General features: G+C 58.3%; 2 non-coding genes and 2 pseudogenes across 2 annotated transcripts; all 4 read right to left on the bottom strand.

The window, feature by feature from the left end:
* Positions 1–601: 601 nt before the first annotated feature.
* Positions 602–720, bottom strand: LOC148757659 (5S ribosomal RNA). Its single transcript, XR_016021856.1, has one exon. It is a non-coding gene; the product is annotated as a 5S ribosomal RNA (ribosomal RNA).
* An 869-nt stretch (positions 721–1,589) lies between these two features.
* Positions 1,590–1,707, bottom strand: LOC148757658 (5S ribosomal RNA; annotated as a pseudogene).
* Positions 1,708–7,644: 5,937 nt separating this feature from the next.
* Positions 7,645–7,763, bottom strand: LOC141568750 (5S ribosomal RNA). Its single transcript, XR_012491955.2, has one exon. It is a non-coding gene; the product is annotated as a 5S ribosomal RNA (ribosomal RNA).
* Positions 7,764–8,632: 869 nt separating this feature from the next.
* LOC141568751 (5S ribosomal RNA) lies at positions 8,633–8,750 on the bottom strand (annotated as a pseudogene).
* Positions 8,751–14,678: the final 5,928 nt, after the last annotated feature.

Raw genomic sequence — 14,678 nt, 5'->3', positions numbered from 1 at the left:
GGCCGGCGGGAACGGAGGGCTCCTGGCTCTTGTGGGAGACGTGAGGGGGCGCGCGCGCGGGGGTGTGGGGCGAGGTGCCGGCCAGCAGAGACAGAGGCCTCCGGTGGGGCGGGGCGGGTGGGCATCCCGTTTGCCGGAGGACACGCCGATCCTGTGTCTCGGGGCCCAGGTGCAGGCACAGGGATGGTCGTCCCCTGGGCTCGGGCCGAGGTGCGAAGGACCGGCACGTCCTGGGATGGAGAAAGCCTGGTGGAGGCCAGCGCCGGCAGGCAGCCCTGGGCTTGGGCTTTGGGGGCGGCGGGGGCGGGGAGCGGGAGGGAGCGCGGCGATGGCGGCAGCGGCGGCGGCGACCGCGGCTCGGTGAAGGGCTGCGGGCTGTCGGCCTGCGGGAGCGAAGAGGACGGAGAAGAGGGTGTGGGGGGGAGCCGGGGCCGACGGGCCTGGCGTGCGGCCCGGGCTGCGAGCTTGTAGTGCCGGGCGGCTGACCCGCCGCTGGCCAGGGGGACCTTCGGCGGGCTGGGCGGCTGCAGAGGGGCAAGGGGCGCCAGGTGTTCGGAGGGAGCCACGCCGGGGCGGCGGCGCAAAAGGAGAGGCGAGCAAAAGCCTACAGCACCCGGTATTCCCAGGCGGTCTCCCATCCAGGTACTAACCAGGCCCGACCCTGCTTAGCTTCCGAGATCAGACGAGATCGGGCGCGTTCAGGGTGGTATGGCCGTAGACGCTGGGACCCGGCTCCCGGCGCCCCAAGAGCCTGCTCCCGGCCTGCCTCGTGAGCGCACGCCATGCAGCTGGGTCGCTCGGGTGGCGAGCATCTCCCTGCTGACCGGCTCCGCTAGCGCTTCACCTCCCGCCTGCTCCCCGCCTCCTCCGGACGAATCTGGCGCGCGAGGCCCCTTCGCGCCATCCGTGGCTCCACGGGACTCTGCCATTACCCTGATGGTGACAGAAGTCGTGGAACTCTGGCATTCTGGGACTCCCTGGGACCCGACCGGAATACACCCCGCCCCCCTACCGCCACCAGGCCCACCCCGAACGCATCCCCAACGCTGGTCGCCAGCAGGCAGCCCTGTGTTTGGGAGTTGTGGGAGGAGCCCGCGGCAGCGGCGGCGAGGGCAGAGCTGGCGTCCACTGCGGTGGGGAGCGCGGTGATGGCGGTGGCGGCGGCGGCGGCGGCGCAGCGGCGGCGGCGGCGGCGGCGGGGCGGGGAGCGGGAGGCAGCGCGGCGATGGCGGCGGTGGCCGCGAGCGAGGTGAAGGCGGCGGCGACGGGGGCGGGGGCGGGGGCGAGGTCAGCGCTGGCGGCAGTAGCGGGCAGCGCGGTGCTGGCGGCGACGGCGACCGCGGCTCAGCGAACGGGTGCGGCCTGACGGCCTGCGGGAGCGAAGAGGACTAAGAAGAGGGTATGGGGGGGAGCCCGGGCCGACAAGCCTAGCGTGCGACCCGGACTGCCAGGTTGTACGTCCGGGCGGCGGACACGCCGCTGGTCAGGGGGACCTTCGGCGGGCTGGGCGGCTGCAGAGGGACAAGGGGCGCCAGGGGTTCGGAGGGAGCCACGCCGGGACGGCGGCGCAAAAGGAGAGGCGAGCAAAAAGCCTACAGCACCCGGTATTCCCAGGCGGTCTCCCATCCAAGTACTAACCAGGCCCCTCCCTGCTTACTCCCCAGATTAGAGGAGATAGGGCGCGTTCAGGGTGGTATGGCCGGAGACGCTGGGACACGGAACCCCGCGCCCCAAGAGCCTGCACCCGGCCTGCCTCGTGAACGCGCGCCATGCAGATGCGCAGCTCCGGTGGCGAGCATCGACCCGCTGCCGGCTCTGCCAGCACCGCGTCCCCCCCCCCAGTCCGGCTCCCCGCCTCCTCCGGACGCCGCCGGCCTGGGCGGCGGGCTACTCTTGGCCCGCAGCGAGGCCCCTTCGCACCACCCGTGGCTCCACGGGCCTCTGTCACTTCCCTGACGGTGACAGAAGTCTCGGCGCCCTGGCATCCTGGGACTCCCCGGGCCCCGAACGGCTTACACCCCGCCCCCCCACCCCAACCCCGCTCACCCCCACCCCCAGCCCCACCTCCCCAGACCCGCCTGGCTGCTCTGCGGTCCCCCGCTCATGGCAAGCGAGGGCGTCGCAGGGTCCTCTCAGGCCCCTCCGGCCCTAGGCACGCGCGACCCTGGCCCTGGCACTGGCCGGCCCCACCGACTGGCCCAAAGCCACGGGGAGCCACCCGTGCCACCAGGGTGCAGCAGCTCCAGTCTGCCGTCACCCTTCGTCACACAGCCTTCCGTCTGGGCCCTCGCCCCTCGTCAGCGACCAGCGGCCCACCCGATCTCCGGTCCCTTCACTGGCTACACGTCACCTCGCCTGACCCAGGGAGGTGAGAGAGAGGATGAGAGAAGGCCAGAGACGGAGCAAGAGAGAGGCGGAGAGAGACAGACGGGGACTGTGGGGACAGAGTCCCAGAGAGCCGTTTCCAGGCCCTGGGCCTCGCGTGGAGGGGTGCTGCCTCGGGTGGTGCACGGTCATCAGCTGTGACCGCTTGGCCGTCAGCTGTTGCCACTTGGCCATGGGCCACCCGTACAGCTGCGGTGGCCAAGCAAGGAAGCGCGGATGGTGGACTGCAAATTGCAGAGGGGCGCGGATTGCAGTTGGCCGGCTTGGTGTGTCGGTCGGTTGGTGGGTCGGTTGGTTGGCAGAGAAGCGGCCGGCAGGTTGGGGATCGTGCGGCTCCGGCTTGCTGCGTCTCCGAGCCAGCCGCCCGTGAGAAATGGTGCTATGAGCCCCCTATCCATGGCTCCGTTGGTGTTTCTTCTTGGCCTGGCCATATCCTGCGTTCTTGTGCGGGCAGAGGGACTAGAGTCCCCGCAGGACAGGGACCGACAGACAGAACGGGAGGAGGAGGAGGAGGCAGCGCGATGGAAATATACACGTATATGTGCATGTATGTATCTAGACATACAGAGAGACTCGGACAGAGACAGAGAAAGAGGGGGCTGGCACGCGGGGAGAGAGCTCCTGAGCGAGAGCCACAGCCCAACAGGCATGTCACAGAGCCAGACGGACAGGGGGTGGAGGTTGAGGGGGAGGGACGCACAGGCTGGGACACGGACTGGGACGGACGCACTGAGGCTGTGTTGAGGTGGCAGCTTCTCCACCGGTGTGTGGTCGTGCCCGGGGCTGGGCTCCGCTAAGGAGGCAGTGCCCGGGCTTTGGCAGTCACCCTCGAAGCCCCCGGGGCGGGCCGCCAGGGTCTCCGGAGCACCGGTGCCGGTGGGCTCCGAGCCCCGCCCAGGGTCCCGCCCGCGGGAGGAGAGTGGCAGCCCTAGGCACCCTCGTTGTGAGGGTCGTGTGCCTGCGTGCCTGCTCTTCCCCTTGTGGTGGTGTGGGGAGCTGGAGCATCAAGGGTTAAGAAAATGTAGCTACAAGCAGAGGTTGGGAGGATGGCTGAGGGGAACTCCGATAAGCATAAAGAACAAACAGACACCTGCTGTTCTGGGAATGGGACAATATCAAAAGGTCTAAAGTCAGTCAGGGCCAAACTTTGGAAAAAACGTAACTAATCTGTACTTGCTGCCTCGGCCGCTTTATGTAACCTTCTTGCTTCTGTCTGTATAAAAGCATGCTGAAAAATCAAGCAGGCGCAGCAGTCTAGTCAGAACTGCTCGCCCTCCCGATCCCATCTTTGTCTCTTGTCCAATTTTTTCTCAATCCTCACTCCCCACTTCAGGAACCGTTCGTCTCGTCGGCAGGCTCCGACAAGTGGCGCCCGAACAGGGACCTGAATACTGGGGAATCAGTGAAGGACTCCGCTTGCAAATGAGACGCGTCGAATAAGGTTAGTGAAAGCGGTGAGATACCATAGTCGGGAGTAAAATAAAATGGGACAGGGTCACAGTAAAAGGCTGTTTACTCACATGTTAAGGAGCATGCTAAAAGCTAGAGGAGTTAAAACCAGTGAAGCACAGTTGCTTCGATTTTTAGAATTTGTAGTACAAATATGTCCCTGGTTCCCCCGAAGAAGGGACTTTAAACTTAGAAACTTGGGAAAAGGTGAGAGAGCGTTTACAGGGATATTATGATGCTCATGGACCCTCTGAAGTACCAGTAGATACTTTTTCCTTATGGAATTTGGTTAGGGATGTGATCGATCCTAGACACGAGGGAATCACATACTCTGAAAATGATCAACCCAAACTGGATCCCCCTTGGAAGCAGAGGGGCAAAGATTACAAGCTGCACTCACTTCCCTCTCTGTTCAAATGCAATTAGTCCAGGCTCAACAGACTGGGCCTTTATTAGAATCTCAATCAGAATAGAAGCCTAGGTTACAATTAAGCTCTCCTCCAAGTGTAGTTGCAGGGCTAGATCCACTGCCCGAGGCCCCTATCAACAGAAAAGAGATTCAAGCCGCCAAGCTGCTAGTACAGGAGCAACTTAAAAAGGGACACATTGCCCCCTCCAATTCTCCCGGGAATTCTCCCATGTTTGTTATTTAAAAAAAAAAAAAAAAAAAAAAAAATCTGGTAGATAGAGATTATTACAAGATTTACAAAAAGTTAATAAAACCATGAAATTAATGGGAGCCTTACAGACAGGCTTGCCCTGTCCTGCAGCCATACCAAAAAACACATATAAAATTGTTTTGGACTGCAAAGATTGTTTTTATACTATACCTTTAAATCCTGATGACTGCCCCAGATTTGCTTTCCGTGTTCCTTCCGTTAATTTACAAGAACCTTTTAAGAGATAGCATTGGCTAGTGCTACCTCAGGGAATGGCTAGTAGCCCTACACTATGTCAAAAATTTGTATCAGCTGCAATAAAACCTACCCGAAGGACATTTCCAGATATTTACATCATCCACTACATGGATGACATACTTCTTGCCCACTCTTGTGAACCAAAGTTGCTTGCTGCTTTTGCTCATTTACAAAAAAAGCTCCACGATTATGGGCTAGTTATAGCCCCAGAAAAAATTCAGCAAGTGCCTCCTTACTCTTATCTGGGATATTGCTTAATGCCTCAGGCCGTTGTGCCTCAAGAAATACAAATCCGGCGAGATTGTTTAAAAACATCAAATGATTTCCAAAGGCTACTGGGAGACATTAACTGGATTAGACCTCAGTTGCGGTTGACAACCGGTGAATTACAACCTTTGTTTAAAATGTTACGTGGGGAAGCTGATCCTACTTCTCCCCGCGAGATAACACGGGGAAGAGGCTTTGCTTGTATTTCTCCAGGTCCGGAAGAAAAACCTTTGTGAATTCCTGGTCGGTGTTAAACCATACCATGAACGACAGCCCACAGAAGAGAAGACATCTAGAGATACCCATCCACGCCCCTAGGGTGTGGAAAAGCTCTCACTTTCCGCAGCCGCAGAAGGACTGTCCACTTCAGACCCTGTTAAATGGATAAAGACTTTGGGTAGAGGGTTTTTGCTGGGGATATTGCTCTTCTGTTTATTGTTCTGTTTATTTTACATAGTCCTCAGATGTGGACAAATAGCCCTCCGACGGGCTGTAAGTGAAACAACTACACGTTCTGTGTTTCTCATGCTTCAAAAACAAAAAAGGGGGAGATGTAGTCACACAACAGCCTAGCCGACTGTCCCCCCATGTCTTTCCTTAAGGAAAGAAGAGTCTGTAAGACTGTGCCTTTCTGGGACTCTGTTCCATTCTTGTGTTTACACCTTATGTCTCTCTGTCTGGTCCCCAGAAGATGGTTTGCAGCCAAAGACGGGTAAGATATCTCACGGGAGATACAACCTAAGCCAGGCGGAACCGAGTGGGGACCCCCAATGAGCTGCCTTAGAAGACCCAAAAAGGAGCCTTTCCTCCCCTTCCCCCTGCCTGGCAAAAGCCACTGCTGTCTCTGGCTTTCCTCTCTCACCTGATTGTGAGAGAAGTCATGAGGGCAATGAAGATCAGTTCTCTCCACTTATCTCAACAGAGCTGTTACAATATGAGTGACTTGACCCTGAGAAGGTAAGACATCATGGGACTTCATGCTTCGGCTGTTAACAGACAAAGGGTGATTGGACTAAACATTTTTTCTGCTATGAGGTATGAGTCTCACAGACCGTGTAAGAAAAAATGTTACTCTTGATCTTATCCAGTTTCATAAAGAGGTCTTGACACTGCAAGAGACCTCTCCTTTAAACACCGATATAGCTGATACTCTCAACAAACTTGTCTCTAGTTTTCACAATGTATTTCCATCATACTCTTCAATGCTTCGAATTATGGCCCCCCTTGTAATTCCGCTTGTTGTGATCCTCCTGATACTATGTTTCCTCCCCTGCATCACAAAAGCTGTGATGGGGATAGTCACAGATATTGATGGAGAAATTCACAAAATAAGGCTCCACATGGCTGATAGACCAAAAGCCACTGCCCCTGTCTAACCCCAAAGGAGATCGGTAGCCAATGACGGGTAATGATCAGTGGATGTCTTACGACCTAAGACAGGAGTCGATCGCTTTGGTGAAGGATATCCAATGACGGGTAAGTGAGAAGGTCTGTACTGACCACCTAAGCCAGGCACGATCTCAAAAACTAAACAAGGGGGAATTGTGGGGAGCTGGAGCATCAAGCGTTAAGAAAATGTAACTACAAGCAGAGGTTGGGAGGATGGCTGAGGGGAACTCCGATAAGCATAAAGAACAAACAGACACCTGCTGTTCTGGGAATGGGACAATATCAAAAGGTCTAAAGACAGTCAGGGCCAAACTTTGGAAAAACGTAACTAATCTGTCCTTGCTGCCTCAGCCGCTTTATGTAACCTTCTTGTTTCTGTCTGTATAAAAGCATGCTGAAAAATCAAGCAGGCGCAGCAGTCTAGTCAGAACCGCTCGCCCTCCCGATCCCATCTTTGTCTCTTGTCCAATTTTTTCTCAATCCTCACTCCGCACTTCAGGAACCGTTCGTCTCGTCGGCAGGCTCCGACATGGTGGTCTCTCCTGGAGTCCGAGGGCGTGCGGGGTGTTGGGGTGCTGCTCCCTCCGTCCCCTGGTTTGTCCCGGCTCTCTTTCCCCTGTGTGTCGGGGCCACCGCGGCCGGCGGGAACGGAGGGCTCCTGGCTCTTGTGGGAGACGTGAGGGGGCGCGCGCGCGGGGGTGTGGGGCGAGGTGCCGGCCAGCAGAGACAGAGGCCTCCGGTGGGGCGGGGCGGGTGGGCATCCCGTTTGCCGGAGGACACGCCGATCCTGTGTCTCGGGGCCCAGGTGCAGGCACAGGGATGGTCGTCCCCTGGGCTCGGGCCGAGGTGCGAAGGACCGGCACGTCCTGGGATGGAGAAAGCCTGGTGGAGGCCAGCGCCGGCAGGCAGCCCTGGGCTTGGGCTTTGGGGGCGGCGGGGGCGGGGAGCGGGAGGGAGCGCGGCGATGGCGGCAGCGGCGGCGGCGACCGCGGCTCGGTGAAGGGCTGCGGGCTGTCGGCCTGCGGGAGCGAAGAGGACGGAGAAGAGGGTGTGGGGGGGAGCCGGGGCCGACGGGCCTGGCGTGCGGCCCGGGCTGCGAGCTTGTAGTGCCGGGCGGCTGACCCGCCGCTGGCCAGGGGGACCTTCGGCGGGCTGGGCGGCTGCAGAGGGGCAAGGGGCGCCAGGTGTTCGGAGGGAGCCACGCCGGGGCGGCGGCGCAAAAGGAGAGGCGAGCAAAAGCCTACAGCACCCGGTATTCCCAGGCGGTCTCCCATCCAGGTACTAACCAGGCCCGACCCTGCTTAGCTTCCGAGATCAGACGAGATCGGGCGCGTTCAGGGTGGTATGGCCGTAGACGCTGGGACCCGGCTCCCGGCGCCCCAAGAGCCTGCTCCCGGCCTGCCTCGTGAGCGCACGCCATGCAGCTGGGTCGCTCGGGTGGCGAGCATCTCCCTGCTGACCGGCTCTGCCAGCGCCTCACCTCCCGCCTGCTCCACGCCTCCTCCGGACGAATCTGGCGCGCGAGGCCCCTTCGCGCCATCCGTGGCTCCACGGGACTCTGCCATTACCCTGATGGTGACAGAAGTCGTGGAACTCTGGCATTCTGGGACTCCCTGGGACCCGACCGGAATACACCCCGCCCCCCTACCGCCACCAGGCCCACCCCGAACGCATCCCCAACGCTGGTCGCCAGCAGGCAGCCCTGTGTTTGGGAGTTGTGGGAGGAGCCCGCGGCAGCGGCGGCGAGGGCAGAGCTGGCGTCCACTGCGGTGGGGAGCGCGGTGATGGCGGTGGCGGCGGCGGCGGCGGCGCAGCGGCGGCGGCGGCGGCGGCGGGGCGGGGAGCGGGAGGCAGCGCGGCGATGGCGGCGGTGGCCGCGAGCGAGGTGAAGGCGGCGGCGACGGGGGCGGGGGCGGGGGCGAGGTCAGCGCTGGCGGCAGTAGCGGGCAGCGCGGTGCTGGCGGCGACGGCGACCGCGGCTCAGCGAACGGGTGCGGCCTGACGGCCTGCGGGAGCGAAGAGGACTAAGAGGAGGGTATGGGGGGGAGCCCGGGCCGACAAGCCTAGCGTGCGACCCGGACTGCCAGGTTGTACGTCCGGGCGGCGGACACGCCGCTGGTCAGGGGGACCTTCGGCGGGCTGGGCGGCTGCAGAGGGACAAGGGGCGCCAGGGGTTCGGAGGGAGCCACGCCGGGACGGCGGCGCAAAAGGAGAGGCGAGCAAAAAGCCTACAGCACCCGGTATTCCCAGGCGGTCTCCCATCCAAGTACTAACCAGGCCCCTCCCTGCTTACTCCCCAGATTAGAGGAGATAGGGCGCGTTCAGGGTGGTATGGCCGGAGACGCTGGGACACGGAACCCCGCGCCCCAAGAGCCTGCACCCGGCCTGCCTCGTGAACGCGCGCCATGCAGATGCGCAGCTCCGGTGGCGAGCATCGACCCGCTGCCGGCTCTGCCAGCACCGCGTCCCCCCCCCAGTCCGGCTCCCCGCCTCCTCCGGACGCCGCCGGCCTGGGCGGCGGGCTACTCTTGGCCCGCAGCGAGGCCCCTTCGCGCCACCCGTGGCTCCACGGGCCTCTGTCACTTCCCTGACGGTGACAGAAGTCTCGGCGCCCTGGCATCCTGGGACTCCCCGGGCCCCGAACGGCTTACACCCCGCCCCCCCACCCCAACCCCGCTCACCCCCACCCCCAGCCCCACCTCCCCAGACCCGCCTGGCTGCTCTGCGGTCCCCCGCTCATGGCAAGCGAGGGCGTCGCAGGGTCCTCTCAGGCCCCTCCGGCCCTAGGCACGCGCGACCCTGGCCCTGGCACTGGCCGGCCCCACCGACTGGCCCAAAGCCACGGGGAGCCACCCGTGCCACCAGGGTGCAGCAGCTCCAGTCTGCCGTCACCCTTCGTCACACAGCCTTCCGTCTGGGCCCTCGCCCCTCGTCAGCGACCAGCGGCCCACCCGATCTCCGGTCCCTTCACTGGCTACACGTCACCTCGCCTGACCCAGGGAGGTGAGAGAGAGGATGAGAGAAGGCCAGAGACGGAGCAAGAGAGAGGCGGAGAGAGACAGACGGGGACTGTGGGGACAGAGTCCCAGAGAGCCGTTTCCAGGCCCTGGGCCTCGCGTGGAGGGGTGCTGCCTCGGGTGGTGCACGGTCATCAGCTGTGACCGCTTGGCCGTCAGCTGTTGCCACTTGGCCATGGGCCACCCGTACAGCTGCGGTGGCCAAGCAAGGAAGCGCGGATGGTGGACTGCAAATTGCAGAGGGGCGCGGATTGCAGTTGGCCGGCTTGGTGTGTCGGTCGGTTGGTGGGTCGGTTGGTTGGCAGAGAAGCGGCCGGCAGGTTGGGGATCGTGCGGCTCCGGCTTGCTGCGTCTCCGAGCCAGCCGCCCGTGAGAAATGGTGCTATGAGCCCCCTATCCATGGCTCCATTGGTGTTTCTTCTTGGCCTGGCCATATCCTGCGTTCTTGTGCGGGCAGAGGGACTAGAGTCCCCGCAGGACAGGGACCGACAGACAGAACGGGAGGAGGAGGAGGAGGCAGCGCGATGGAAATATACACGTATATGTGCATGTATGTATCTAGACATACAGAGAGACTCGGACAGAGACAGAGAAAGAGGGGGCTGGCACACGGGGAGAGAGCTCCTGAGCGAGAGCCACAGCCCAACAGGCATGTCACAGAGCCAGACGGACAGGGGGTGGAGGTTGAGGGGGAGGGATGCACAGGCTGGGACACGGACTGGGACGGACGCACTGAGGCTGTGTTGAGGTGGCAGCTTCTCCACCGGTGTGTGGTCGTGCCCGGGGCTGGGCTCCGCTAAGGAGGCAGTGCCCGGGCTTTGGCAGTCACCCTCGAAGCCCCCGGGGCGGGCCGCCAGGGTCTCCGGAGCACCGGTGCCGGTGGGCTCCGAGCCCCGCCCAGGGTCCCGCCCGCGGGAGGAGAGTGGCAGCCCTAGGCACCCTCGTTGTGAGGGTCGTGTGCCTGCGTGCCTGCTCTTCCCCTTGTGGTGGTGTGGGGAGCTGGAGCATCAAGGGTTAAGAAAATGTAGCTACAAGCAGAGGTTGGGAGGATGGCTGAGGGGAACTCCGATAAGCATAAAGAACAAACAGACACCTGCTGTTCTGGGAATGGGACAATATCAAAAGGTCTAAAGTCAGTCAGGGCCAAACTTTGGAAAAAACGTAACTAATCTGTACTTGCTGCCTCGGCCGCTTTATGTAACCTTCTTGCTTCTGTCTGTATAAAAGCATGCTGAAAAATCAAGCAGGCGCAGCAGTCTAGTCAGAACTGCTCGCCCTCCCGATCCCATCTTTGTCTCTTGTCCAATTTTTTCTCAATCCTCACTCCCCACTTCAGGAACCGTTCGTCTCGTCGGCAGGCTCCGACAAGTGGCGCCCGAACAGGGACCTGAATACTGGGGAATCAGTGAAGGACTCCGCTTGCAAATGAGACGCGTCGAATAAGGTTAGTGAAAGCGGTGAGATACCATAGTCGGGAGTAAAATAAAATGGGACAGGGTCACAGTAAAAGGCTGTTTACTCACATGTTAAGGAGCATGCTAAAAGCTAGAGGAGTTAAAACCAGTGAAGCACAGTTGCTTCGATTTTTAGAATTTGTAGTACAAATATGTCCCTGGTTCCCCCGAAGAAGGGACTTTAAACTTAGAAACTTGGGAAAAGGTGAGAGAGCGTTTACAGGGATATTATGATGCTCATGGACCCTCTGAAGTACCAGTAGATACTTTTTCCTTATGGAATTTGGTTAGGGATGTGATCGATCCTAGACACGAGGGAATCACATACTCTGAAAATGATCAACCCAAACTGGATCCCCCTTGGAAGCAGAGGGGCAAAGATTACAAGCTGCACTCACTTCCCTCTCTGTTCAAATGCAATTAGTCCAGGCTCAACAGACTGGGCCTTTATTAGAATCTCAATCAGAATAGAAGCCTAGGTTACAATTAAGCTCTCCTCCAAGTGTAGTTGCAGGGCTAGATCCACTGCCCGAGGCCCCTATCAACAGAAAAGAGATTCAAGCCGCCAAGCTGCTAGTACAGGAGCAACTTAAAAAGGGACACATTGCCCCCTCCAATTCTCCCGGGAATTCTCCCATGTTTGTTATTTAAAAAAAAAAAAAAAAATCTGGTAGATAGAGATTATTACAAGATTTACAAAAAGTTAATAAAACCATGAAATTAATGGGAGCCTTACAGACAGGCTTGCCCTGTCCTGCAGCCATACCAAAAAACACATATAAAATTGTTTTGGACTGCAAAGATTGTTTTTATACTATACCTTTAAATCCTGATGACTGCCCCAGATTTGCTTTCAGTGTTCCTTCCGTTAATTTACAAGAACCTTTTAAGAGATAGCATTGGCTAGTGCTACCTCAGGGAATGGCTAGTAGCCCTACACTATGTCAAAAATTTGTATCAGCTGCAATAAAACCTACCCGAAGGACATTTCCAGATATTTACATCATCCACTACATGGATGACATACTTCTTGCCCACTCTTGTGAACCAAAGTTGCTTGCTGCTTTTGCTCATTTACAAAAAAAGCTCCACGATTATGGGCTAGTTATAGCCCCAGAAAAAATTCAGCAAGTGCCTCCTTACTCTTATCTGGGATATTGCTTAATGCCTCAGGCCGTTGTGCCTCAAGAAATACAAATCCGGCGAGATTGTTTAAAAACATCAAATGATTTCCAAAGGCTACTGGGAGACATTAACTGGATTAGACCTCAGTTGCGGTTGACAACCGGTGAATTACAACCTTTGTTTAAAATGTTACGTGGGGAAGCTGATCCTACTTCTCCCCGCGAGATAACACGGGGAAGAGGCTTTGCTTGTATTTCTCCAGGTCCGGAAGAAAAACCTTTGTGAATTCCTGGTCGGTGTTAAACCATACCATGAACGACAGCCCACAGAAGAGAAGACATCTAGAGATACCCATCCACGCCCCTAGGGTGTGGAAAAGCTCTCACTTTCCGCAGCCGCAGAAGGACTGTCCACTTCAGACCCTGTTAAATGGATAAAGACTTTGGGTAGAGGGTTTTTGCTGGGGATATTGCTCTTCTGTTTATTGTTCTGTTTATTTTACATAGTCCTCAGATGTGGACAAATAGCCCTCCGACGGGCTGTAAGTGAAACAACTACACGTTCTGTGTTTCTCATGCTTCAAAAACAAAAAAGGGGGAGATGTAGTCACACAACAGCCTAGCCGACTGTCCCCCCATGTCTTTCCTTAAGGAAAGAAGAGTCTGTAAGACTGTGCCTTTCTGGGACTCTGTTCCATTCTTGTGTTTACACCTTATGTCTCTCTGTCTGGTCCCCAGAAGATGGTTTGCAGCCAAAGACGGGTAAGATATCTCACGGGAGATACAACCTAAGCCAGGCGGAACCGAGTGGGGACCCCCAATGAGCTGCCTTAGAAGACCCAAAAAGGAGCCTTTCCTCCCCTTCCCCCTGCCTGGCAAAAGCCACTGCTGTCTCTGGCTTTCCTCTCTCACCTGATTGTGAGAGAAGTCATGAGGGCAATGAAGATCAGTTCTCTCCACTTATCTCAACAGAGCTGTTACAATATGAGTGACTTGACCCTGAGAAGGTAAGACATCATGGGACTTCATGCTTCGGCTGTTAACAGACAAAGGGTGATTGGAATAAACATTTTTTCTGCTATGAGGTATGAGTCTCACAGACCGTGTAAGAAAAAATGTTACTCTTGATCTTATCCAGTTTCATAAAGAGGTCTTGACACTGCAAGAGACCTCTCCTTTAAACACCGATATAGCTGATACTCTCAACAAACTTGTCTCTAGTTTTCACAATGTATTTCCATCATACTCTTCAATGCTTCGAATTATGGCCCCCCTTGTAATTCCGCTTGTTGTGATCCTCCTGATACTATGTTTCCTCCCCTGCATCACAAAAGCTGTGATGGGGATAGTCACAGATATTTATGGAGAAATTCACAAAATAAGGCTCCACATGGCTGATAGACCAAAAGCCACTGCCCCTGTCTAACCCCAAAGGAGATCGGTAGCCAATGACAGGTAATGATCAGTGGATGTCTTACGACCTAAGACAGGAGTCGATCGCTTTGGTGAAGGATATCCAATGACGGGTAAGTGAGAAGGTCTGTACTGACCACCTAAGCCAGGCACGATCTCAAAAACTAAACAAGGGGGAATTGTGGGGAGCTGGAGCATCAAGCGTTAAGAAAATGTAACTACAAGCAGAGGTTGGGAGGATGGCTGAGGGGAACTCCGATAAGCATAAAGAACAAACAGACACCTGCTGTTCTGGGAATGGGACAATATCAAAAGGTCTAAAGACAGTCAGGGCCAAACTTTGGAAAAACGTAACTAATCTGTCCTTGCTGCCTCAGCCGCTTTATGTAACCTTCTTGTTTCTGTCTGTATAAAAGCATGCTGAAAAATCAAGCAGGCGCAGCAGTCTAGTCAGAACCGCTCGCCCTCCCGATCCCATCTTTGTCTCTTGTCCAATTTTTTCTCAATCCTCACTCCGCACTTCAGGAACCGTTCGTCTCGTCGGCAGGCTCCGACATGGTGGTCTCTCCTGGAGTCCGAGGGCGTGCGGGGTGTTGGGGTGCTGCTCCCTCCGTCCCCTGGTTTGTCCCGGCTCTCTTTCCCCTGTGTGTCGGGGCCACCGCGGCCGGCGGGAACGGAGGGCTCCTGGCTCTTGTGGGAGACGTGAGGGGGTGCGCGCGCGGGGGTGTGGGGCGAGGTGCCGGCCAGCAGAGACAGAGGCCTCCGGTGGGGCGGGGCGGGTGGGCATCCCGTTTGCCGGAGGACACGCCGATCCTGTGTCTCGGGGCCCAGGTGCAGGCACAGGGATGGTCGTCCCCTGGGCTCGGGCCGAGGTGCGAAGGACCGGCACGTCCTGGGATGGAGAAAGCCTGGTGGAGGCCAGCGCCGGCAGGCAGCCCTGGGCTTGGGCTTTGGGGGCGGCGGGGGCGGGGAGCGGGAGGGAGCGCGGCGATGGCGGCAGCGGCGGCGGCGACCGCGGCTCGGTGAAGGGCTGCGGGCTGTCGGCCTGCGGGAGCGAAGAGGACGGAGAAGAGGGTGTGGGGGGGAGCCGGGGCCGACGGGCCTGGCGTGCGGCCCGGGCTGCGAGCTTGTAGTGCCGGGCGGCTGACCCGCCGCTGGCCAGGGGGACCTTCGGCGGGCTGGGCGGCTGCAGAGGGGCAAGGGGCGCCAGGGGTTCGGAGGGAGCCACGCCGGGGCGGCGGCGCAAAAGGAGAGGCGAGCAAA

This window comes from Rhinolophus sinicus, chromosome 7 (genome assembly GCF_057876585.1).
Source record: "Rhinolophus sinicus isolate RSI-liver-muscle chromosome 7, RSI-T2T, whole genome shotgun sequence".
NCBI classification, from domain to species: Eukaryota; Metazoa; Chordata; class Mammalia; order Chiroptera; family Rhinolophidae; genus Rhinolophus; species Rhinolophus sinicus.
The sequence above is the reverse complement of the archived record's forward strand: the minus strand, read 5'-3'. Positions and strand labels throughout refer to the sequence as shown.